At 41.9% G+C, this 10779-nt stretch overlaps 1 non-coding gene across 1 annotated transcript; it reads right to left on the reverse strand.

Moving 5' to 3' along the window:
- Window positions 1-5159: 5159 nt before the first annotated feature.
- trnas-gcu (transfer RNA serine (anticodon GCU)) lies at window positions 5160-5241 on the reverse strand. The gene has a single exon. It is a non-coding gene; the product is annotated as a tRNA-Ser (tRNA).
- Between the last annotated feature and the right edge of the window lie 5538 nt (window positions 5242-10779).

Here is a 10779-nt window from a genome sequence, read left to right on the forward strand (position 1 = left end):
GAATATGTTTTATGCCTTCGATCAGTCAATACCCCAGCTCTGCAAAGAAGGGAATAGTGCCTTCACTCTCTCTGCACAGTCGGACAGTTAATCCTTCATTCTCCTCTGATTCCACTTCCCAAAGAGTTTCAAAATATTGTCAAAACTGAGTCTCAGCTATTTCTTTTCTGTGCTTTTCATACACAGGAGCTGCAGCGATTGAGTGTGTTGGTTTCTGAAAACGAAACGTACCTATGAGCAATGTATTGGGCTATTCCAGGATTGCCTTCTCTGACAACGGTGGGACATGACTGATGTTGTCTGTGATATGGAAGTGCCAGTGTTTGAGTTGAATAGACAAAGTTAAAAATTACACAATATCAGGACAGAGTCCAGCGGGTTTATTTGGAAGCACTAGCTTTCGGAGAGCCGCTCCTTCATCCGGTGGGTGTTTTTCTGCAGAAACTTGGTGTGTGTGTCAATATGCGCGATCTTTTGGAAGATCATCTGGACTTTAACCGACCGTTCGTGGTGTCGACGGTACCCATGACTTGGAGGTGTTGGTGTTGGACTGGGGTGGATACATTTAATAATCACACAAAGCCATTTTCGATTCCAACAGTTGACAAATACCTGATGAAGAAACAGTGCATGGAACACTGGTGCTTCCAAATACGTCTGTTCAATACCATCTGGTGCTGTGTGATTTTTACTCTGATAGTATTTGGCAATGTTTAACTGATCGAAGACAGTGAAAGAATTTTCGCTCGTTAGATGAAAATTTCAAATATTATCCACCTCAGCATTACAAAAATGATTCGGTTGGATGTGTGATGAATCTCCACAATGCGCTTGCGCAAAGTAAAATTCGAACTTCCAACCGCCTGATCCGTAGCCAGCTCTACGAATGGTTGTACCACTGGCCAGATGCACAGCTGAGATTATACACGCTACAGAGCTGTGGTGTTAACAAGGACATGAGCAATAGCAGTAACAGTCACAATGTGAACAAAGAACAAAGATAATCACCATCATTGATTCACTTCAAATTGTCCTCAAAAAAACGACCGTTCACAATCTGATCAGCCAATCAATGAGGTCACTGCTGATCTTGGAAATTGCAACTGACTTTTCTGCGTTTTCACCATAATTTGAGGTAAACTCCAGCCTAATCATAACATCACATATTCTCATTAATTTTCAGCTTTAGATTACGTTAATGACCTGTCCGTACTTTGCAGGAAATGAGTGAAAATGTCCTTCCGGTAATGTAATCCAGTGCAGAGTCGGCCAGAAAAGAAAAGACAAAGACATGAAACATCACTCCCATTTCTCTCTGTACCAATGCGTTTTCCTGAGTTGAATATTTTCAGGACTTGTCTTTACTATCTAAAGAATTAATTATTTTCCCGGGAAAGATTCTTCATAAATCCATTAACATCTGAGGTGTTGAAATATATTTTACTTCAGATTAAAATAGTTGAATGTCTTTTCCCCCAGCCTAATGTCCCAATCCTCCCTCCTCTTCCATGTAAATACAAGCTTTGCCAGGTGATGTTGGAGCTCCCAACCTGACGTTCCAATGCTCCTTACTGCTCCATGTCAATAGAAGCGGCTCTACTTGAATTTGGAGCTCCCACTCTGATGTCCCAATGCTCCCAGCTGCTACATGTCATTAAACGCTGGTACTTGTGAGCTTGGAGCTCCCAGTCTGATGTCCCAATGTTCCCTCCTCCATGTCAATAGAAGAAGTCCAGTTGAGGTTGGATCTATCACTCTGATGTCCCAATGCTCCCTGATGCTACATGTCATTAAAAGCTGATCCAGGTGAGAGTGGAGCTCCCAGATGGATCTCGCAAAGCTCCCTGCTCCATGCTAACTGAAGCTGCTCCAAATGAGGATGGATCTTGCATTCGGATGTGCCAATGCTCCCTGCTGCTCCATGTCAACAGAAGCTGCTCCAGGTGTGGTTGGAACTCCCAGACTGATGTCACGATGCTCCCTGGTCCACGCCAAAAGACGCTGCTCCAGATGAAGTGGGAGCTCCCATCCCTGGCAGCTCACATATTTCTATACCATCATAGAAATACTGCCCACTGAACATTTCCACGACTGGAGCCATTGGTGGAATATCTGCATCATGAGAACCTAATATTATTTTTAGTCACCACCGAATCATTATTTCCAAAAGTCATTCTTTCTTAAACCTTATTTAGCATGTGCATACTGCAGTCAAGCCGAAGTAAGATAATGGTGCTAACTGGTGTAAGCTGAATAAAAATTACATCCTATTTTTCATGTTGAGTAACTGTGACTTAGCAAGGACAATGTTTATATTGAAATCACACTTTTATTCCAGGTGAGAGAATGTGGTTTGCATTATTTAAAATGAACTTGTTCACTGTGTAAAATGATCAAATAGATCTCAATTTCAAAACAAAATTGGTAACGTTGTCATCCATCTTGAAATGTGGTGTCTTCTTCTTTCAACCAGACGGGTATTATAACGAAAAGTCTATTAATGATATGCGTATAAAGACACTTTAAATCGCAAGATTTGTGAAGATTTGTAGCTCAGGTTGAGGTTTAGGGTGTAGGTTTACTCGCTGAGCTGTAGGTTTGATATCCAGACGTTTCATTATCTGGCGAGGTAACATCATCAGTGGCGACCTCCAAGTGAACCTGTTGTCTATTGCTTTCTATTTATATCTTTCTCCTGGATGGGGATCCTGGGGTTTGTGGTGATGTCATTTCCTGTTCGTTTTCTGAGGGGTTGATGGCATTTCGATCTATGTGTTTGTTTATGGCGTTGTGGTTGGAGTGCCAGGCCTCTGGGAATTCTCTGGCATTTCTTTGCTTAGACTGTCCCAGGATCAATGTGTTGCCCATGTCGAACCGGACTACCAAAAATCCATAAACCAGGAGCCCCCCTCAGACCCATAGTCTCTTTACCCAGAACACCAAGTTACAGACGGGCCAAAGAACTACACACAAGACTGAAATGCCTCATAGAAGAGTCACAGCACTCCATCCACTCCACCCAGGAATCCCTAAAAATCATCAAAAACACCAAAATAGAGGAAGAAGAAGCAATGATCTCATTCGACATAACAGCACTGTTCACCTCCATCAACATCGACCTGGCAAAGGAAACTCTTACCACACTTTTAGAAGAGACCATCACAGACGCACCAACAACCATCAATCACATTACCAACGAAAACATAATGAAGCTCGGTGGACCTGTACCTCACCACCGACTTCACTTTCAACAACATATCTACAAACAAACCAATGGCACACCCATGAGATCTCCGGTATCAGGATTCATAGCAGAGGCAGTAATGCAAAGACGAGAACAAACAGCCCTACCAACAATCAAACCAAAAATCTGCGTCCGTTATGTAGATGACACCTTTGTCATCACAAAACGAAATAAGATAGTAAAGACATTTAACATCATCAACAACACTCTCACAGGCACAAAGTTCACCAAGGAGGAAGAAACCGGAAACAACCTCGCATTCTTGGACGTCACAGTAGAAAGAAAGGACAATGGAGAACTACAAACCTGCGTATACAGAAAACCGACAAACACTGACCAAGTACTTAACTACATCAGCAACCATCCCAACACACACAAACGAAGCTGTGTCAGAACACGATTCCAACGAGCCACCACACACTGCAGCACAGACGAATTTCGGAAAACAGAGGAGAACCACCTATACAACGTAATCGAGAAGAACAGATACTCAAAAAATACAGTCCACAGATTCCTCAAGAACAGACCACGACAAGCAGACCAAACACAGTCAGAAACCCTAACCACCTTACCATACATCAAAGAAATTTCAGAAATGACAGCCAGACTACTAAGACCCCTCGGAATCCTAGTAGTACACAAAACCACCAACACTCTCAAACATAAACTAACAAACTTAAAAGACACAGTTCAACCCGTGGACAGAACCAACGTCATCTACAAAGTTCCATGAAGGACTGTCACCAACACTACGTAAGACAAACAGGAAGAAAGTTAGCCACCAGGATACACGAACACCAGCGAGCCACAAAAAGCCACGACCTTCTCTCCTTCGTAGTCCTACATACGGATTAAAAATATCACTATTTCGACTGGGACAACACATCTATCCTGGGACAGGCTAAGCAAAGACACACCAGAGAATTCCTAGTGGCCTGGCACTCCAACCACAATGCCATAAACAAACACTTAGATCTAGATGCCATCTATCAACCCCTCAGAAAACGAACAGGAAATGACATCACCACAAACCCCAGGAACCCCATCGAGGAGAAAGATATAAATAGAAAGCAAGAGACAACAGCTTCGCTTCACTTGGAGGTCGCCACTGATGATGATGTTATCTAGCCAAGTAAAGAAACGTCTGGATATCAAAGTTACAGATCAGCTAGCAAACCTACACCCTACATTTTAAATCATTTTTCATGTTTATGTTGCATGAATCTGCGGTTATTGATCCACAGTTTAGTTTCACTCCCTATAGGTAACATGCTGATTTCTCTAGTTGTTCATAGTTCAATGTGATGCATTAGGTGTGTGCATAACGTGAGGGATCTTGCTTCTCACATCTTGTGTTTATCTGTGCCTTAAGTCCAGCCTTCATCAATGGCGAGAGCAAGGGGCGAGGGTGAGACCAATGTGTAAGTCTCTCCGTGCCCATGCACCGTACCCACAGCGGCCATTCTCCACTGTGCATTTACAGCCAGTTCTCAGTGCCCCTAAACCCACGCCCTGCCAATTTTGAAATATCTCCATTATTTTGTGCTGTCTCGCTGTGCTCTTCTCACCAGGATGAATTACTTCTCCTCAACGTCCTCCAGATTTCATTTGACAAAACATTCATTAAGATCCCTTTGCATAAAATGTACATCGCAGCTCTCGTTATTTGATTTTCCTGGATGTCTTTCATATGAACAAAATGTTCACAGCAACTTGACTTGAAAAAGAATATCGCGCTCCTTTTCATTATCCCAATGCAACCGACATTGCAATGTAGTTTATTCAACAGGCTCAAACTATTCTTTGAGATTTTTGTCATAGCGTCAATGCAGATAAAATAACTTTTAGAACCCCAGTTTCCATACAACAGCTGTGATCATCTGAAAACCGCGCCATTGAAAGCCGGTGATGACAACGACGAGAGTGGGATTCGAACCCACGCGTGCAGAGCACCATGGATTAGCAGTCCATCGCCTTAACCTCTCGGCCACCTCGTCACAGATGTACGAAACGCTATGACCTTATGAATAATTGAATTTCGTGAATCAAGCAGAGCAGCAGATCTCCCTGGTGTTGGTGAAATGAGAAATAACAAAGTACGGTTCCAAGCCTATGATCTGACCCCTGGGTTGTGGGGCAAGTGCACTCCCACTGTCACACTATGCACATAATGATCTGAACAAATGTGAGGAAATGAATATGTAACAAGGTCTGTTGAATTCTGTGAAGACTTGAAGTCAACAGAATGAAGAACCCGAGACAGCAGGAGGTGTTCTTTCAATAAAGAGTTGGACAGAGCTCTTAAGGATCGTGGAGTCAAGGGTTATCGGGATAAGGCAGGAACAGGATACAGATTGAGGATGTTCAGGCCATGATCATAATGAATGGTGGTGCTGGCTCGAAGGCAGAATGGCCTACTCCTGCACCTGCTGTAAATTGTCAATTAAATTGCCTGTGAGGAATTGTTTTCCAGACTGGAGGAGAGTGCATAGTGCTCAATGTCATTATTCGGAACACCTAACTTCCGCTCAGATGTTTTTGACACTCACTTGTGTACAGGACAGACAATTTCAAAATCCAAAATAAGGCTAAACTGACAATTGAACTCAACAATGCAAAAACCTTGATCTGTATCATTTTCCTGGGCCGTGTGACACCAAGTCACCGTATGATCACAGCAACACAGTGAGCAAGTGTCAGAAGGAAAGTTAGTGCAGTGCCAGAGCGCATACTGGGAGCAGCAGGTGACAGACGGGGATGTGCATATCCCACAACAGGAACACTTCCCAAACAGCGGACTGCGGTGGAAGGATTCAGAGGGAGTTTACACTATGAAATTCGATGCCAGAGACACAATGGAGATCTGTCATTGAGTCTGTTCAAGATGAAGATTTTAAGATTTCTACAGATGCAAAACAAAATAAAAAGCTCATTGGTTAGTGAAGGCAAAAGATGAAATTGTACATATCATCAATCTACCCATCTTTACAATGAGGACCTCACCACTTTCCTCACGCGGGGACAGAATCACTGGTGAAGATGATCATATAATCCCCGTTACTAGCCATGTAATCAGAGAAAGTCGGTTTCCCAAATGTTAAGGTAAAACCAGGATTGTGGAGGTAAGCATTAATGTGTTGCTCCTGTGCTGAAGGTGACCAGTGCACGGTAACTCTGTTTCAGTTTAGTGGTGTGTCCTGTGCCGAAGTTTGAAGTTTGAGTCTCACATGGAGCAACTTCAATTTGTCGTCGTGTTGCGGGATACGGACAGAAGGTGATATTGAGCAAAGCCAAGTTGTTGGGAAAATACCCTTGTTTGTGGATTGAGAAACAACCTTTTCTGGATAATGACTCCTTGATCTACAAACATACTGCAAGTATCTAAAACGTGAAGAGACATATGTGGAGAGAGAGAGCCTAAGGTGATTTTTTTTAGCAGGTGGATCACGTTTCCCATGAGCACTGCTTTAAATTCCGGGAAAATAGATGTTGAACTGGTTTCATGTTACACAGTTTGTTACAAACTCACAAAGGTTGTTGCAATAATAATAAAAAAAGAAATCACATACGACCGTTTGAATATTGTATTGAATTGAATTTTGGTCTGAGCATATTTTATCTTCAAAAAAGTGCTGCAGAGCAGTACAGGGGGTTAACAATACAAAAGGACAGAGTCTTCTTGGTGGATTTCTTGGGTGGAGTTAAGAATGTACGAAATATACATAACATCATGTGAATGTGGTCAAATCTTTAAAGTGGGTGTTCCCTCTCCAAGTGATGATTCATTTCCTGCTCATTAGGATATAATTTCTGTCTGCAGTTATTTTAGGACATCAGCTCCATTTACAGAGTTTCACCTTGAATAATACGCCACACCTTACCAATCCATGAACTTGTTATACTCAGTCTTATTCAGTTGTACATGTTCATGAAATGTCTTTGTGTCTGAAGTCAACAAATTCGAAATTGTTACACAACGACACTGACTTTCACTCAATGGTAAATTCTCTCCTTGTACGTTTGTTCGTGTATCTTTTAAAACACTCTGAAGTCAGCTTCTATGTTTTATTTCTGTAAAGTCGTTCACGATTTAAATAACTCTATTGAGTGGAAGAAACTCTCATCCAAACTTTTCTTAATCATTCACTAATGGTTTTGAAGCTCTAACGAAAGGTATTGATTCACTCAAAAGAGGGACTTTCCCCGATTTACTCATTCAAACCTCGCGTTACGTGAAAATCTCATTTGTTTAGATCAAACCTGCGTGTTTGTGCATCCAGCATTTCCAAATCTCGTGAATAAACTCCTTCATTCTTTCTATCATCCCGTTTGTATCCTTTCTGATATTTTTATGTCTCAGTAAACAACGTCACTTGGCTTTCTAATATCTTGCTATCCAGGAAACAGCGTCTGTGCCCTTTCTAACTTCTTTACATGTTTTTGGTGGAGAATGACGACAAGTATTACACACAATGTTCCCGCTGAGTGTGACAAAAAGATTTTACAGTTACACGATGAACTCATTGCTTTGTAAATATGACGCCTCGATTTATAAACTCCAATAAGGTAAATTACTATCTATCCAGTTCATGAACATCGTCTCCATGGAGACGAAAAGTTTCTATCACTTCCTTTATTCTTCCACGGAATGGCTGAAAGGTTTGAAAGGCCAACATCTCAATCCCCGTGTCCTGAGTCAGTCTCAGCTATTTCTAAAGGCGACTGAAGTTCAAATACTTCATAGTGTGTCTCCAGTCATTCCAGTGCAGACTGGTTCTGGACATTAAATGCCATCACCAAAGGTCACTGTGGATCTGAAATCAACAATTTTCACATAGTAATTCTCGTAGCTATAGTCTTTCATATGTCCGTGTTCTTGTTCAATTTTTTCATCATTTCATGGGTCCCTATACTGAATTCTACTGAATGATTAATTTGTGAATGGAGACATTCCCTTCACCACTCATTCGAAACTCCATGGAACATTGAATGATTTAACTCATACGCTTCCAGAGGACAGTCCTGCCATTACTGAGATGAATCAGTCAACATTCCCCACGTATCCTCGAAGGCAAGGATTTCCTTTATCATTGTAGGAGATCATTACAGCCCTGAATCCCATGTGTGTGTTCATTATAACCGAAACAGTTGCAGCAAGACTTTATAACTAAGATTTTGCAATCTGCTTGCATTGGTTGCCCCAAACATTACATTCCATATTATGGTATGTTTGTGGATGCAAGCACTTTCTGAATCTTGAGCAATTATATTTCAGTTTTGTCAAAAAACTATCATTCGCTGTTCTCCCTTTCCCTTTCAGTTTCCCGTTTTATATCCCGTATTTTATCGGTTTATCTAAAGTTTTCAATAATTTCAATCAATCTCACTCCTGATTGCCAATCCGAGAGAATGCCACAATTTTGTCAATTTATATGAAATGCAGCTGAAGGGCGCGGTGACCAAGTGGAAAGGCATTGGTCACGTGAACCAAATAAAAGTAGTCGGCTGGTGGAATCTGGCCGTTCCATCACAGTCATATTTAAAACATTTAACGTAATCTTTAGCCAAATCATATTGGCAGAAAATAAGAAAACAAAAATGAAAAAAATTGCTGATGTTGAAAATCAAACAAAACCAGATGTTGCTGGAATATTTCAGGACGTCTGGCAGCATCTGTGGAGAGACGGACCCAATGGATGTGAAACGTTAACTGTGATTCATCTGCACAGATGCTGCCAGCACACCTGTGATTTTACAGCAATTTCTGTTTTTGTTTCAGATTGGCAGATTTTGTCGCAGTTCATGAGAACAGTGCTCAGTAGAATCAAACAGACAGCATGGACCTGGGAGTGTGAAATGAGACAGTAATAATGAATGAGTGGAGAGTGTTGTACTGGAAAAGTACAGCAGGTCAGGCAACATCCGAGGAGCAGGAGAATGGACGATTTAGGCATAAGCCATTCATCAGGAATTAGACTTGTGAGTCGGACAGAGGAACAAAGCTGAAGCCAGGTGCCAACTCGCAGGCACCTCCTCCTACTGACCCCGATCACAACCTCTCATCCCCTCAACAAATCATCATCTCGCAGACCATTCACAATCTCATCACCTCTGGGCATCTCCCATCCACAAACTTCAACCTCATTGTCCGTGAACCACGCACTCCCTGATTCTACCACATTCCGGATTGGGACCCTAACACCACACGGGATAAATGTGAATTTGAACAGTTACCTCATTTCCCCTCCCCCAAGCACAAGCCTTCAACTCGCCAACGCCCTCTCCACCCATTCCAACTGAAGCCAACCGAATGCAAAGCCCTGTGACAGTGTCTGTAAACAGGGAAGTGACCCACGGAAATGCAGCTTTCAATCAAGTCAAATTTGCAAAACATTTTTCTCTGTCCCCTTCCTGAGCCTGGTGTTCCAATAGTCACAGGTCAGTTGCTCCTCCTCTGCCTTAACTTCAATTTCAGGATTGCAACAAACTAGAACAGGTTGGTCGAAGGTCCCAGAGGTACGAATAGCGCACGTTACAGGTTGGCGCTCTGCTGCTCCCGTGGAACAATTCATCAGCACTTAAATTCGTGTGAAATGCTGCAGCTGTAATTTCAATTATTATCTGAAGCTGCTTTTCCTGATGTTGATCAGGGATCATTGGTTTAACAGACTGAAGTGAATTTGAAAAATAACCACTAATAAAGCAGCATTTATTGTAAACCTCCAGTTTCTGATTTGTGGGATTATATTGTATTTGGGAACTGTGTCAATTATCAGCAGGAAAGCTGTCCATATTCCACAGGCGATTATCCATCTGTGGATCAGGAAACAGAGGTAATGTTTTCGCATGATGACATTTTTCAAATCTTTGACCCTCCACTATGTACCATTCTTGGAAAGGCTGTTAAACTCGTTTCATATTATCCCATTTCTTGCAAACTCGCACAGCTCATTAAACTGTTCGAAATGAATTAGATTTATCTCTTTGGGTAGATTGAATGTTGTTCATGAATCTGGGAAAGTCAGAACAAATTGTTTTGCTGTTGTGCAGAACAGAGCGTTCAGACAGGCATCAGGACGAGTCTTTTTGCTGGGTTTTTCGTGCGGAGGTCAGTGAGTATTAAATGGACTCAGTTCCGTTCCTGGTCATTGTGACCAAATGTTCAAGGCAACAGATGGCAATGATGATGATGCTTGACATCTACAGGGTCATTCCTCCTCATTAGAATCACCATTGTATTACAGATCAGGTGGGTAGGAGAGATGATGATCCTTAGGGCAACCTGAGACAGTGTGACAATTAATCCCACAAAGTCAGTCTCACTCTATACCATAAACCAGTTAGCCAGCGGAGTGAGCTAACTGGCTTCTGTTTACTGTAAAGCTATAACAAACAGATCAGTATATTTACAATTTGTAGTAGTTCACACAGTACCAGCCGCGACACCTTTCAACACCACCAGCTCTTCTTATACTAAACTTCTTCAGTTGCAGTTGTTATGCAATTTCTTTCCAATGAAAGCTAAACAATTCGTG

Source organism: Chiloscyllium punctatum, chromosome 34 (genome assembly GCF_047496795.1).
Source record: "Chiloscyllium punctatum isolate Juve2018m chromosome 34, sChiPun1.3, whole genome shotgun sequence".
NCBI lineage: Eukaryota > Metazoa > Chordata > Chondrichthyes > Orectolobiformes > Hemiscylliidae > Chiloscyllium > Chiloscyllium punctatum.